The sequence below is a fragment of the Phycodurus eques genome, chromosome 8 (genome assembly GCF_024500275.1).
Source record: "Phycodurus eques isolate BA_2022a chromosome 8, UOR_Pequ_1.1, whole genome shotgun sequence".
NCBI lineage: Eukaryota > Metazoa > Chordata > Actinopteri > Syngnathiformes > Syngnathidae > Phycodurus > Phycodurus eques.
The window spans coordinates 11520501-11536331 of record NC_084532.1 but is presented as its reverse complement, the minus strand read 5'-3'; the positions used below and the strand labels follow the sequence as shown (position 1 = coordinate 11536331).

General features: G+C 41.3%; 1 protein-coding gene across 26 annotated transcripts in view; it reads left to right on the top strand.

Annotated features, from left to right (window-relative positions):
• The first annotated feature begins 8698 nt into the window (after positions 1-8698).
• Positions 8699-15831, top strand: part of adgrl2a (adhesion G protein-coupled receptor L2a) — a 144981-nt gene continuing 137848 nt past the window's right edge. For all 26 annotated transcript variants that reach the window (XM_061682909.1, XM_061682914.1, XM_061682920.1 and 23 more), the window contains exon 1: positions 8699-9342. The gene's annotated coding sequence lies outside the window, so the exon portion shown is untranslated. The remainder of the gene's footprint in view (positions 9343-15831) is intronic.

Below are 15831 nucleotides of genomic sequence, written 5' to 3'. Positions count from 1 at the left end.
CAAGTACATGGGGGAGGGAGGGTGGCCTGACTGTGTTTGCTTTGGGCCCCCAAATGACTGACTACAGCCCTGGGCTGAGCTACCTACGTCGCCGGCTGGCCACACAGCCAAACTGGGATTAGTGGCTCATGCATTGATGAAGAAAGCAGCTGGCTAGCTAATATACAAATGTGAATTGCAGGACACATTGACACTTCATACATACGTCGCTACAATATGTTTCAGTTAAACACCAAGCGGGGTCACTGCACAGCTACAGGCTGCACAGATGCGGGCTCGACCAGCATCCACCATCGTGACTTCTCTTACCCGATCGATTAAGATGGTGAAGCCTGTGAGTCTCCCATTGGACTCCAAATTGAATCATTTTACAAAGCGGGGGTTGGGGGGGGGGGGGGGGGGTGTTGGGACTAAACCCCTCGGTCACGGCGACCACTCTATGAACTGTAAGAGCCATCCACGTCAGAATGAGGCAGCGCTTTTGAAGCAGGGGAAGAACGCCACATCTGCGATTGTCGTGTTGTCAAGCATATCAACAATTATCCAGAATAATCTGTGTTACGACCGACATGAGTTAGTGTTCAGTGATTTTCCGTAGCAAAATATGGACGATCTGTAACATTTGACAGCTACTTCTCATCCAACCACAATCAAACCTGGTGCAATTTGACTGGGTAGTTTGTTTGTTTTTAAATGTGTGTTTTAATGTTTTGAACAATGACAAGCCGGAATCAACACAATTCAAAATGAAATAGAAAGAGTCTTTTTTTTTTTAAGTAAGTAATTGAAAGTGCAAATATTTGTGTGAAAATGTAAGGAGTAGAAGTAAAACGTAGGCAGAAAAATAAATACTCCACTAAAGTATAGATACCCGTACGGTAATGAAGTATTGGTATTTGGTTACTTGACACATCTCAACACCAGTCACAGACGATCTAAATCAAATCCTTTGTGCACAAAAAGATGGTCAATTCTGCCTGAGTCCTACCAAGCCAGCTGTAATGGAACAAAAACAGGAAGTACAAACCTACCAAAATAAAACCAGTAGCAGTGGTAGACTATGCTAAACAGTACCAACAGTTTTGCACATGGCAACTGGCGATCCCCGACTGGCATTAGTGTCATTGTCCTTTCAGAAAAAGTGGGGCAAAAAGATGAAGGAAAAAGTCAAGCAGACACTCAGTGCTGTGTTTTAATGTACTGTGTAAATCATATATGTCTAACTCAGGCCCGGGGGCCAAATTTGGCCCACAGTGTAATTATATTTGGCCTGCCAAATATATGTATATATAGCACATGCGCCACTAATGTGCCACATGCTCCACTAATATTACAAATCTCAGAATGCTTTGCTAGTGTGTTGGCCCATCAGTCTAGACCGGCAAGCGCCCTTTCCCTTTCTGTTGCAGTCGTTAGCAACTATGCTACCAGTCTCCTCATGTGCGGAGGAATGTGGCTGTAACAAAGAATATAACGTATTTGAATTCATGTTTTTTTAATGCCCTTTATCAACTCCTAGGCAGGGACTGTTAATAGTTTGAAGTTTGGATTTTTATTGAAGGACATTCTTATTTTTTTGGGTTGTTTAGTTGTTGGCCTTTGAAAAAAGATTTACATCAAAAAGAAAGAAGAAAGAAAGGAGATAGATAAATAGAAGATGGAGAGACTGAAGAATTCTATTTAAATCAAAACAACAAATACCATTGATGTCATTTATCGCAAATTTTATTTCTTGTATTTATAATATTCAAGTTAGTTTATTCCAGATTAAGTGTTTAAGCAAAAGTTAAGTTTGTTGTCATATGATAAACTTTAATGCTACATTTCTGGAGAGAAGGGAAAGATGCACATCACAGTGATTTTTCATTAAATATTGAGTTTGGCCCACGACGTTGTCTCAATTTTTAATTTTGGCCCACCGTGAATTTGAGTTTGACACCCCTGGCGTAAATCCTACGTGGCGGGCGGCGCAACTCTGCACCAGAGGCGGGTTAAACCGGTGTTGATAATTTCATAGACAAGCGCAGGTTGTATTTGAGAGTGGCTTCGCTACTGTGGGAGTGCTTACAGCTGGACTTAGATGTGGTCTGAGCAGGTATAAGTTTAGAATGCCACCAAATTGTCACTTTGACAGACACATCTCCATCCATACACCCTGAACTGGTTGCCAGCCAATCACAGGGCACATACAAACAAACAACCATTTGCACTCACATTCACACCTACGGGCAATTTAGAGTTGTCCATTAACCTACCATGCATGTTTTTGGGATGTGGGAGGAAACCGGAGTGTCCGGAGAAAACCCACGCAGGCACGGGGAGAACATGCAAACTCCACACAGGCGGGGCCGGGATTTGAACCCCGGTCCTCAGAACTGTGAGGCAGACGCTCTAAGCAGTCGTTCACCATGCTGCCAGGCACATCTCCAAATTGTCAAAATAATTTAACCTTGCGCTTGCACAAAAATTTGCGCCCCGCTGCAGATACTCTGTCTACGAAAATAGAGCCCTCAATGTGAATCATTTCATGCTGGCTAAAATGAGGTTGACTGAGGTGGCCTGATTTATCATGTGATAGACTGAATTACTGTATGATGGAGGAAAATTTTATCAAACTGCAAAGCTTTTGGGGCCTTTGACATTCAAGGTACCGCTCTATTAATATACTCGTAAAATTTAATAATAAGTAATTAAATTTGAACTTTATTATTACCTTTAGAACTTTATTATTATTTTAATGTTACATGCTTTTACTGCGGCGGCATGGTGGATGACTGGTTAGAGCGTCTACCTCACAGTTCTGAGGACCAGGGTCCAATCCCCGGCCCCGCCTGTGTGGAGTTTGCATATTCTCCCTGTGCCTGCGTCGGTTTTCTCCGGGAACTCCGGTTTCCCCCCCACATCCCAAAAACATGCACGGTAGGTTAATTGACAACTCTAAATTGCCGGTACGTGTGAATGTGAGTGTGAATGGTTGTTTGTTTGTATGTGCCCTGTGATTGGCTGGCAACCAGTTCAGGGTGTACCCCGCCTCCTGCCCGAAGATAGCTGGTGTAGGCTCCAGCACGCCCGTGACCGTAGTGAGGAGAAGCGGCTCAGAAAATGGATGGATGGTTCTACTGCCTTATAGTGAGAAGTCAATTTATACTGAAGTGTGGTACCGCATGGACTTGTTACCGTCACGACAACCTTCCAAATCCTTCTAAAGCATACACATTTGTTCACTACATTATGCAAACACAGACAATGACCTTTTCAGTATTATTTTTTGTTTTTGTATGATGTTAGCTAACTTTATCTTGTTCCAAGTCAGGTCAAAGATTGAAAATGTTGCAATTGTGCTGCTTCTGTTCTTTGAAAAACTTAATAGGCTGCTGCGAATGACTGCATTTATTCATGTGTGCTAATGAGTAGTATTTTTTATATATCCTGCAAACATCCATGGTTAGATGGAAATCAGTTAGCTCAATTTCTGTATGAACACAAGTACAGCCGTCAAGGTAATGCATAAAATGAATAAGTAACAAATGTACTGAATAAGTGAACATGGTGCTTATAAGAAGCTTTGTTAATTGTGCTCTGAAACTTTAAACCTGACCAAAACCTTTGCCGTCACCAACCACAGAGCTCTAATTTATCAGGGTCAGCCGCAGTCCTGTGACTGGTCATGTGTGCCTGAGATGCCAATCATGTGCAAATATTTTGGGAAGGAACCAATAAGCATTGTTCATGGAACAATTCAAGGTTAAGAGCCTGGCTTTAACTAAGCCACGTGAGAAATTTGGAGGTATGTTTGCCCACCGTGGATGACTGAGGTCGGTCCAAAGCATCTGACAACAGAAAAAAACAACAGCAGTCATGTTTCCACAAGCAAGCAAGCAAACAAACACAAATCGTGTCTGTTTTCTGCCAGTTTTGAATTTTGTGGTAGAAGCAATTTGGGCAGGGCCTAACATATCCAATGGATGGTGCTCAAGTGAAAAAAAACAGTACCTGTCTGATTAAATTGCCAACCCTCCTTGTCCTTTCTTTTCTGTGTAGGGTAACAGAAAAACTGATCTAAATCTAAAATGAAAATCCATTGGGCCCTCTTTCAGAATAAATGTTGACAAAATCAACAAAAATCCAAATAAAAAGCTTGACACACACATACTAATTCTTTGCTTGCTGAACTGAAGAACACTGGAGCCTCGCGAGACATACTGATGTCGTTTTGTACAGGTTTAGCACAGCGTTTCCTTTTTTTTTCTAATTCAAATTATAAAACCTCAATGTCTTACAATTTAGATATGTCGATATAGATACATTAATAATTTCTACATGAAAACTTCATTCACATGTGTAAGGGGCTTGGGCTATTGTTAGTAAAACTACCAAGCAGCACTTGGTGCTACTTTTGCACGATATGTTAATATGACTGTAATTAATAAACACTTGCTGTTACGCAAGGAAGAAATAAAAGCCCAAATAAGTGCAACACACACAATGGGGTGAAAAAAAAGTGTTACTGGGTGAATTCTCTGATAATAAACTGTCTTCACCTCTAGATGATTTATGTTGAGTTATTTTTTTCACATGAGTAGTTGAATGTCCTCTGTTGGCAATTTGGACTGCAGACTCCTATGAATACAAAATTGCTGTTTAACAAAGCCATAAAGACACCACATGTGTTTTAAGTCTCTGCTTATAAATAAACATTTTTCCAGCTATGGATGCTTGCCACTGGGTGACCTTTTGTTACATCTGTTTTCTCTTTTTTTCCCCTGCCCCCACCCAAAAATGACTTGTATTATTATGCAAAATTATGCTTATAAAAACATAAGTCAGCCCTTCGCCTGCGTTCACCTTCACCTGGTGAGCATGACTCAACTTCACATTTCCCCACAGTGGGTGAAAGACAGTTTTTATTGAAGCCAGGTGCTTAGCTATGTCCCGCCTCATAATATTTCAAGACAGAGCTGCTCAGCCACATCACAACACACGAGTCCTCGCCCAATGCAGAAATAAACATGCAACTCTCGTGCATTGACCTGCTTTTGTTTTAAGTAAGTATAGAGTCACTTACCCAGATATTATACACATTGAATTTGAATAAGTTTTTAATACAAACCTGTATAACGGATCAGCGAGGCTTGAATAACTTCACGCTAAACAATCTAAAGACATCCAATACAAAGAGGTACTCAAGTTTATTATTGTCGATAATTTGTAATTTGCAGTGTTGTAGAAGTGCATTGCATCAGAATAGAATATACTACATTAAATGATTTGTTGTCATTGTCATTACCGTGTCAGTGCATTTCACTGAATTGTACAGTGCAATGCAATTAGGTTAACAGTTGTATTGGATGCACCACATAGAGATCGAGATATCAAATCAATACAAAATACCAGTGGTGTGAAGGGAGGGCCTTCAGAGCCTTCTCTGCTGGCCGAAACACTATCAAAAGCACTGAACTACAATTACAACTTAATTAAATGATTAACAAATTATGAATAATATTTATTATAATATGTAATATCATAAAACATATAATATACATATCATCCGGTGCTGGCATCAGCCAGATCAAACACACTTTGTTGAAATGGTCTAACCAATCAGAGATTAGATTCACCACTCTGCGCTCTCACGCAGCCGAATCACGTTGATATTTCTCCCGTCCTCTGATTGGTTCAGCGAAATCATCCTCTGATTGGTTGAGCTGAATATGTGCGTGAGCTTGAGTTACTGACGAGGACGATTTTGGACATGATTAAAAATTCATTTTCAATGCCACCCTCCATCCATCCATTTTCTTTACCGCTTATCCTCACTAGCTTAAAGAAAAGTCGACTTTGTGGGTCTAGGTCAACCAACATACTACTGACTTGTTTTCAACCCAGAAAAGGATTTTGGGGCGCTTTCAGAGCAGCATGTATGAGCTAGTTTACACAGACAGCGAAAAGGAAGGTCTGCTGCGTCTCCATCAGATTCTCCGGTGAGTAGGATGTATTTTATTTAAAGCTTGCATGTTTTTGTCATGTTATGAGATAAATATTGATTGTGAACAGTTATATTTTAGTGTATACACTACAAATTCGATAGAGGTTTTGAATTGATGTATTGGATGATAAAGGTAACTGTTTCTTGCTTGAGTAATAATGGCATTCATCCTCACATATGGCGAATGCCTCTGTCTCTTGTTTTAATGCCACACATAGTTATACATGCGTATCGTTTTTGTACATTATTTTTGCGACGTGATGATGTTGGTGGATTAGGTCACTGAAGGTGGATTAGGTCACTGAAGGCCCAGGTCCCAAACTCACCACCTGCCACTGTAAAATACAAAAAATAAAATAAACCAAGATAAAAGTAGTGACTAATGGTGTGGTTTATTTTCCTGCTGTGCAGGCAGTGTCGGTTTAGTTCCCACTCAGTGACTGTAAATGTGAGTATGTCTCTACATGCCCTGTGACTGACTGGTGATCGGTCTAGAGTTTTATGTCAAACTCAGGCCCGGGGGCCAAATTTGGCCCACAATTTAATTATAGTGGGCCCGCAAGACCATATCAAATGTGTATTAGAGCTGGCCCACCAGTATATGGCACACTAATATTACAAATCCCAGAATGCTTAGCTAGTGTGTTGGCCCATCAGTCTAGACCGGCGAGCGCCCCTTCCCTTTCTGTTGCAGTCGTTAGCAACTATGCTACCAGTCTCCTCGAGCAAATTTACACTTCCCCTTCCCAAAAATGGCCAAACGAAAGATGGAAAACGGTTAACTTCCAAAACAAGTGGGAGGCAGATTGTCTGTTCACTAAAGTAAAAGACAGACCTGTTTGTCGAGTGCGGAGCAACGAGGCTGTAACAAAGAATATAACATGATTGAAATATATATATATATATATATATATATATTATTTTTTATTAACTCCTAGACAGGGACTGTTAATAGTTTGAAGTTTAGATTTTTATTGAAGGACATTCTTATTTTTTTGGGTTGTTTTGTTGTTGGCCTTTGAAAAAAGGTTTACATAAAAAAGGAAGGTAGTTGGAGATAGATAAAGAGAAGATGGAGAGACAGAAGAATTGCAGCCATCCATTTTCTGAGCCGCTTCTCCTCAGCAGGGTCGCCGGCGCGCTGGAGCCTATTCCAGCTATCTTCGGGCGAGAGGCGGGGTACACCCTGAACTGGTTGCCAGCCAATCGCAGGGCACATACAAACAAACAACCATCCGCACTCACATTCACACCTACGGGCAATTTAAAGTTGTCAATGAACCTACCATGCATGTTTTGGGGTGTGGGAGGAAACCGGAGTGCCCGGAGAAAACCCACGCAGGCACGGGGAGAACATGCAAACTCCACACAGGTGGGGCCGGGGATTGAACCCTGGTCCTCAGAACTGTGAGGCAGACGCTCTAACCAGTCATCCACTGTGCCTCCACAGAAGAATTCATGTTATCTATTTAAATGCAAAACAACAAACAAATACCACTGGTGTCTTTTATCGCAAATTTGATTTCTCGTGTTTATAATATTAAAGTTTGTTTATTCCAGATTCAGTGTTTAAGCAAAATTAAAGTTTGTTGTGATAAACTTTAACGCTACATTTCTGCCGAGGGAAGGGACATGCACATCGCAGTGATTTTTCATTCAATATTGAGTTTGGCCCGCGACGTTGTCCAAATTTTTCATTTTGGCCCACCGTGAATTTGAGTTTGCCACCCCTGGAGACTCTAGGGCATAGGTGTGAAACTCAAGGCCCGGGGGCCAGATGCGGCCCGCCACATCATTTTATGTGGCCCGCGAAAGCAAATCATGCTCGTCAACTAATGTGATTTTTGCTCAAATCTGTACCCAAATTGTCATAATAATAAACAATAATGTTGAGATATTGCATTTTTCTGTAACCAAACCCTTGTTCTACAGTAACTTAAACAATACTTGAACAAGCTATTATCCTTCTCTTGTGATTTCAAAACTAGTTATCCCTCAATTTGTTGTGTAATGGTAATAATAGGATTTGGTGATTAAACATTTATATGGTTTCACTGTTGTATTGGCCCTCTGAGGGAAATCATAACGACAATGCGGCCCGAGACAAAAATGAGTTTGACACCCCTGCTCTAGGGTGTCGTCCGCCATTCGCCCAAAGTCAGCTGGGATGTGCTCCGGTTTTGCAACCCTGGTCAGGATGTATAAAAATATGCACAGTATGTCAAAATGTAATTTATATACAGATGTGTAGCCATCAGCAAAAATGGCAACAAAATAATATCTACATTTACATATTATGGATGGACGGACGGATGGACAGATAGATAGATAATGTTAAAATCAATACATCTCTGATGTCAATCATTGTTTGTAGAGGCAGAAATGTTGACGTATACTTTCTGTTGGCTCTCATTTAGATAATATTGTTGTGCCTGATTTTGTGGCCTATGAGTCTACATGCATGGAAAAAATGCTGAACCATAGTTAAGATTGACTATTGTGTCATCAGGAGGTGTTTTATTGCTGGGTCGCCCCCCCCCCCCCCCCCCCCCTCCAATGTAATATGACAGTCGAGACTAAATCCTTGTTTTCATTGGTTGACTAGACAGGACTGCCCACTGTAGCGCATCACTGTTTGCAGAAAAGCAAAGAACACATCTCAAAGAAGAAAAAGAGACAATAAATGATGTATTGATAACACCCCCTCATCCTCTGATTTGATGAGAATTTCCTCAGAGTATAGAAAAAAAAAAAGATGGCATGCGGATAAGGCCCCTGCGGCTGCTCCTGCTGCTGCCACACAGTCCGGATCCAATATCGCCAGTCCAGGCTTTTGAAGCGCCCCTGCCCTCAGTGGGTGCCCGCACACGGCAGCCAGTTCCCGGCCGAAGCACTGCCTGGCTGGCTCTGCTAACTGGAAGTCCGCCGCTCGCTCGGCACTTCATCCTCGACCCCGTCTGGGCTCCATTCCGGCTTCAAAACTTCTCGCCCACGAACGGAGCGCAAAGGGTGGACAGAGCCACCGAGCCTCCGCCGACACTTTTTTTTTTCTTGTTTCGCTACACGAGAGGAGCCCAGACTAAACGGTGTCGGCTCGGTTCCCGCAGAGGTGTTGACGAGACCAGACAGAGCGGCTTTAGGCTATGGAAGTGCGCCCCTGGAAGAGAGGCACGGCCGGGCAGCGAGGAGGACCTGTCGTCGACTGAGAACCAGCCTGAGACACACGAAGACGGGCATGCCTCAGACCCGCAGACCGTCACAGGACCCCCCATCAGACAATATCTGACTTTGTTTTTTCCCCCGCTCTTTTACTTATTTTCCCATTGTGACTGTATGTCGCATGGCTTCGCTGCGAGGTAAGTTTCGTTGCACACTTGAAATGAACGAAGACGCTTGTAAGTTTAATGCGGAGCAACTTGGCCCACTTTTGCACACACACACACACACACACACTCCATCGCGTGTTGGCGACTCAATTAAAAAGAAGCTTTTTTTTTGCAAGGCAAATTGCGTTTTAGGATGTTAAAAAGTCACAGTCACGGGGAGATTGCGAGGCGATAACGTGAAAATACAGAAAAATCGCCGTGCAACAGATGTGCGGCCGCGATGACTTTGCGTCGCGTTTCAGAGATGAAAACATTTTCTTCTTATGAGTTCTGTGATTTGCCATTGATGCTATTGTTGGATTCAATGGGGGATGTCAATTGGAGTTGGACCTGAGAAGTAATTTTTGAGCGCATTCAAGGGCTAATCCTTGATAATTGGACCTAGGCTATTTGTTCAAAGACCTGGGAGGAAAAAGTGGAGAAAATTATAATTGCAGTGTAATAATTACTTTGGAAAAAAAAAATACTACGTTATGCAGTGGGCTGGTAAATGTCAGCGAAATGAGGCAAAATGAGAAATAAATGTGGCTGTTTAAGTGCGTGCAAAAGGGCAGCAAAATTGGACGAATACTTTCTTTTTGGGCACATTTATTGTAAAGGATGTTTTAGACATATGTGTTTTAACGTAGCCGGGTGAGCAGCACGCCGCGGCCGGGCCGGTGATGCATGCCCCCCCCCCCCCCGAAGCACAGCAGCACGCTTGGGTCATCAATCACTGGATTATTGGTCAAATTTGGCTCCGCGTTTCTCATAGTCTCTGCTTTAAATTGTGCAGCTCGAAAAGAATTTGGCGATTTCCTGAGTGGATTTACGTCCGTGAATGCGACGGACGTCTGTTTCTCACATAATGAAAGAATGATGTGCAATTGACTGTTCCTTTTGCACCAGTTTAGAAAACTCATTTGTATAAAACAATATAATTTGGATTTGGAGGATAAGTAACACAGCATATCATAAAAGTAAATCATGTTGCAGAAGAATGCAAATGACTTGCATCTATGAGTTGACCAAATACATAGAGGTAAGAAAAAGGCAACTTAAAGTCTTTCTTTTTTTGTGGAACGTCCATGCACTTGGAATAAACACACTAGCGTAGGCTACGTTGCCTCGTCTCAACCCATGGTGATGTGTGGTGTGTGCAAAGCTTTCGCACAATTGCACAGTGACTCAGTGCTAGTGAGGAGAATTTAGGCCAAAAAAAGTGGGTCAATTAATGAAAAAAAATAATAAAAAAAGTAGGCTTTTTTTTCTTTTTAGTAATATACTTTTCAATACATTTTCTTTGGATTGTCCATCAATTGTTGAAGAAAGTGAGAGTACATTGTTCCAATGTTGTTTGCGTGGAATTGGGTCTGGTTCTGTAGAACTCTTGTCAACTCTTTTCACCAATTTTATGTCCAGGCATTGATCAATATGGGATGGCTTGCTTAAAGCAGTCACAAGTGTCTTGCATCCATTTTCTCAACTTTTTTTTTTTCTTTTCACATACTGCTAGTGAGTGTGAAAGAGGAGGGAGAGGGTGAGTGCTCATCAAAATCTGTGACATTATGGGCTGTTGCTTGATGCCGCCCTGCCCATCCCACACTTGTTTTCTTCCACAATAGACGAGCACCCGAGATTGGCTTCTTCTGCCGAATCTCACACTTAAAGAGACCGTCGTTCGGATCATTAGATGATAACAATGTGTCAATGTGTCTTTGCCTTTATTAATACCATTTGTTATTGATTTAATATTGACTGGCTTCGAGTGGTGGAAACATTTGCTTGCTCAGGTTGTGTAATTGAGGCAATGCGCTTTTTTAAAAAAAATATAAAACCAGTGATTTAAAGGTTGTAAAAATTCCTTGTCTTGTAACGTACTTGGCCAGAAGGGCTAATTCTGATTCTGGTACTGCCACAAGCGCCACATTGTAGGCATGTAGATCGTTTCAATTCTCACTGATGACCATTCAAATATGCGCTCTCTTCTTTTGTCTCTGCTCTCACTCAGTCTTGTGTCAGGATTCTACAGTATGTTCTTCTTCCGTGAGCGAGTGGAGTGAAGGATACATAGGATAGGGAGTGGACACATTTTGATTTACACCCCGTTGCCTATTTTGGCATATAAATTGTGGGTTTGCGTTTTTTTCTTAACCACCTACATGGACTCATGCTGGGCGGATAACTGCTCGCCATTAAACGGAATAAACAAGGATGTAAAGAAAAGCACTTTTTTCATGCCAAACTGCCCCTTTTTGTGACTAACTTTATTTTACGATTGCTAATCAGTACAACACTGGGCGCTACTGTGCGAGTGTGCGCACCACCTCCACCACCACCCAACATTTGTTTCCACTTCCCAAAAGTCTCTGCAGTGCAACGGGGGGGGGGGGGGGGGTTGATTCGTTGGAAGTGGCTGAAGAAATTTCCTGCTTGCCGAAATAATATGATAGAGGTACATAACACGAACAAGACGATAGCTTGCATAGACTCCATTTCAACTACGATGATGAGAAGCAACATGGCTGCCTTCCTTAGCTCAGTGCGGCGTTAGGTGACATCTGCCTTTTGTGAAATGTTGGTACAAGGTGCAATGCACTCCACTCACAAACGGACCCACTTTGTGGTTGTAAGTCATATTTTATGACATGTTGCACATGCTTGGCTTTCACAAGGTTGTGCATGATTTAAAACTATGAGTATTGGTCACACCCAGCATGTGAAAAGGAGAAAAAGATTGGCCAACGAATGAAAGGTAAAAAAAACAAAAACTAATTTATGTCTTTTTAATAAAAAAAAACAATTAGCAGTCAGAGCACTGTCACTTTGGATCGTGGAAATACTAAAAAGACAATTGTAATCATGGAAATGTGCAATTCATTTTCAAAATCACCTCTTTTTTGCTGGTTTAATAAGAAGTAAGAATGAAGACCCCCGTTCTCATTTCTTGCGGTATATGTGAACAAGACTCGTGCTTATCTGTGCGCAGCTGCAACAGTGTTTGGGGAAACTATTCAATTTGTGCATGTCAGAGGAGATGGGAGGCTGTGAGCAAACAGCCGTTATTACGGCTCCGCTATAGAAGCCACGAAGAGGGCGTTCTTTGGGAGAAATGGGGGGATCTGCACACGTCTGCCAGGGGAAGGGAGTTATGTCTCGGCTGGATTATAGGAGAGGGAAGCACTTAAAAGCCCCTCTGCCGACAGGACACGGACTGTTATTCAGGGATGGTGCGGGTAAACATGGCAGACCAATATATCTTTCCTTGACGATTGTAACTCATTGCAAGTGAGAGAAGTTCGACTCGGTGCTTTTTTGCATTTAAAAGGTGGGGGAGCTGTGGCTGTTATTTCATGTATTCACGCTGGTACGGTAGTGCTTTATTGAGCAGGAACCCGTTGTGGTATCTTAAATATGTGCTCAAATGGTGTTTGCACTCATCACTATGAAGCAAAAAATAAAGAAGTGGCAAAAAAAATAGAAACAAATATTAATACAAAAGGTGTCACAAAAAAAAAGTAAGGTACTCCAGTCATCTAGTGTAAGGTTGAACTTATTTAATGTACCAAGTATTTCAATAAGTGCCTTTTAAAATATTTTTCTGTTGTAATGGAGTTTTGTATGCATTATTCATATATTTCTAAATGCATTCTTCTAAAAGTATGAATTTTAAGGACATAATTCCTAATTAATCTAAAAATGTAATCAGAAGCTAGATTAGGTGCATACGTTATTGACCCCGGAAAAACATCTAAATACAACTACTAAACTAGTAACACACAACATGAATCATATCCTTTCATAATTGATAGAAAATCAATGTATGATACAGTAAAATGGCTTCAGTGTACAAGGGCGTACTCACAAAAAACAAACTTTATTAGACCACACAAAACAGTTTTTGTTCACCTTAGGTCTTTTCAGATTTTTTTTCAAACAGTACACAATGTGACATTTAATTTTATATGTGCCTGTCATGTGGATAAGGTCTGCTAAGTTGCTATTGTGTAGTGCAGTGTGTGATTGGCTGTGTTTGGGGCTTTGTTCTCACACTGCAGCTTAGTTGCCAAGTCAGATGGAGTGGAGCGTCTGGCCTGGGACTTTCAGAGGAATATCACAATATCACAAGCCTGCTAAGTTGCTAAAAAACTAAGCTAATCAACAAAATAATTATCTGTTCAATTACTACCATGCCAGAGACATCAAACAGTGGAGGGATGGAAAAACAATCAAATTATGTGATGATGATTGCTCACGCTGACGGGAGGCGCTTTTTTGTGTGTACGTGAGGATAGATGAAACTTGAGGCTGCTCAATCATGAAAAAGAAAAAAAGAATGTGTGCATTTTGAGACTGAACATAAACGTCCATCATCACCTCTAATGAGGTTCGTATGTGGGTTTTTTGGCGTTGAAACAGAGAGCGAGAACAGTATTAGTCGATTAATTTCCTGCAGTGAATCATGGAACCTGCTGCTTTTATCTTCACACTGCGCTCCATGTGTGGGCCACCAAAAAGGTTTATGTTTGCCTCACACCCTCACAAGTTTGGCCCGCCGTGCGTCCCCCTCTACCTCCCGCTTTCCCCCTTTCACTCTGGGCATAGATAATGTCTCTGCATATGAATTAACCGCCCTCGTTGAGCTTCTTTCCAGTAATTGAGAAAGCAGACACCGTAAAACTATCGTCATATTATATCTGATATGTTCTTCTCTGAGCTACTTTGAGGGTCTGTTTGGAATTTTCTTTCCAAAAAGAAATCAAAGTATTTTAATTTTCTGGGTACAGTTAGAATGTTGTGCATGATTGAAATCTAGCGGGGGGTAAAGTGCAGCCTCAGGAGGTGCAGCACGGGTTGCTCTAATTGTAAAAAGTTATGATGATTGATCAGAAATGTGTTTTTGACAGGCTTGTAGAAGGAAAAAGATGAAATACATAATGTGATAAAATGATAAAATCATACTGCTTTATTAACTACACTCACCACTTTGCCAATTTAATAAGATTCTGCCTTGACATAGACAATAATAATCAGGTTTCAGGTATTATTTTGACATACTGTTTATTATTGTGGTTATAGTATGTATCTTAATACTGAGAACTGTTTCTAATATTTTATTCATCTTATTTAGCGCCACAAAAGAAGAAAATATTTCTCAGTGTGATGCAGTGCAAACTACAACCACAATAATACACGCACTCTTAATCAAAACCTTGTGTACCTAATGTCTAAAGTGTACATTAAAGTACTCCAGTATACGTGATATAAACACAACTGCAGGGATAAATACACGCCAGTCCTCCATGTTCTATAGTGATGCTTCAGGTTTTAAGGTGTTTTGTTGTCTTGGTGGGACAGCTTTTGATTGAGTTGCTGCAGTCGCACACAATGTGCGCGTGCGTGTGTATGTATCACAATGAAGTTTCCGCTTGGTGCTGTGACTGTTTTACCCAAACAGTGCAAAATGGCCTGAGGAGGAGTTGTTCCTGACAGAGATGCATTGTTCGAGGCAGCCAATAAAGACGCGCGCTGAGTGGCTACATCTGTGAACCTCATCTTGACTACAGTGTGGGCCGAGCGACAACACGGCAACTGTCACAGCTGCACCTGCTGCTCTGTCCCCGCGCACAGCCCCTCGCTCTGTGCCGCACGCTGAGCTGCCACTGCCGCTTTGTCCTCCTCTGCCGTCACCGACCAAAAGCTCTCGTCCTCAGCTCGGGTCAGCTACGCAGGAGTTTCTTGAGGGAAACCTCTTGAATACAAAGGACAGAGAAAAATGTGAGGTAGAAAAATAGAATTGGAATTATTGCCCACAGGGACTTGGATGTAGTTCTGCTGAAGTGCAAAATCTCTGCCTGTAAAACAAAATGGGGTTCAAGAGAGCTGGCTTAATACAAAGTGACCAGTCTGGAGAGTAATATTAAAGGAAGTTGTCTTTCCATGTTAATGTGAATGTAGAATACATGAGCATGCACACACACTTGCATAATACGGACATTAAGAGCATTGAAAGATTTTAAATACGTGCTTATATATGCTCAACTGTTGTTAACTGCACTCATTTGATGACTGGCATATTCAACATTTTAGCCCAAATATCTATTGGCAGTTATTTAAATCCTTTTACTTTAGTGTCGTCCACCTTTTTGTGTTTTATTATTTATTATGCATCACTGTTCTGCTTTGTTCTGTTATTCAGTATTTATAAAACAAATACAAAAAACAATTATTCTTCGTGTGGCTGGACTCCCTCATAGTGAGATGTTGGGGGGGGGGGGGTCGTAATTACAATCATTACAGTGACTCAAAGATTGAGTTTCATTCACTTCGCTCCTTCAGATTTACAATTTTATGAATTATATTATTTCTATATTGCTGTAATGGGTGGCATTTTTTAAATATAAAGTGCTAATTTTTTTATGTTATATAATAGAAACGTAAAATGGCTAAATTGTGCCTTTTTTAAACATGGGTAAGAAC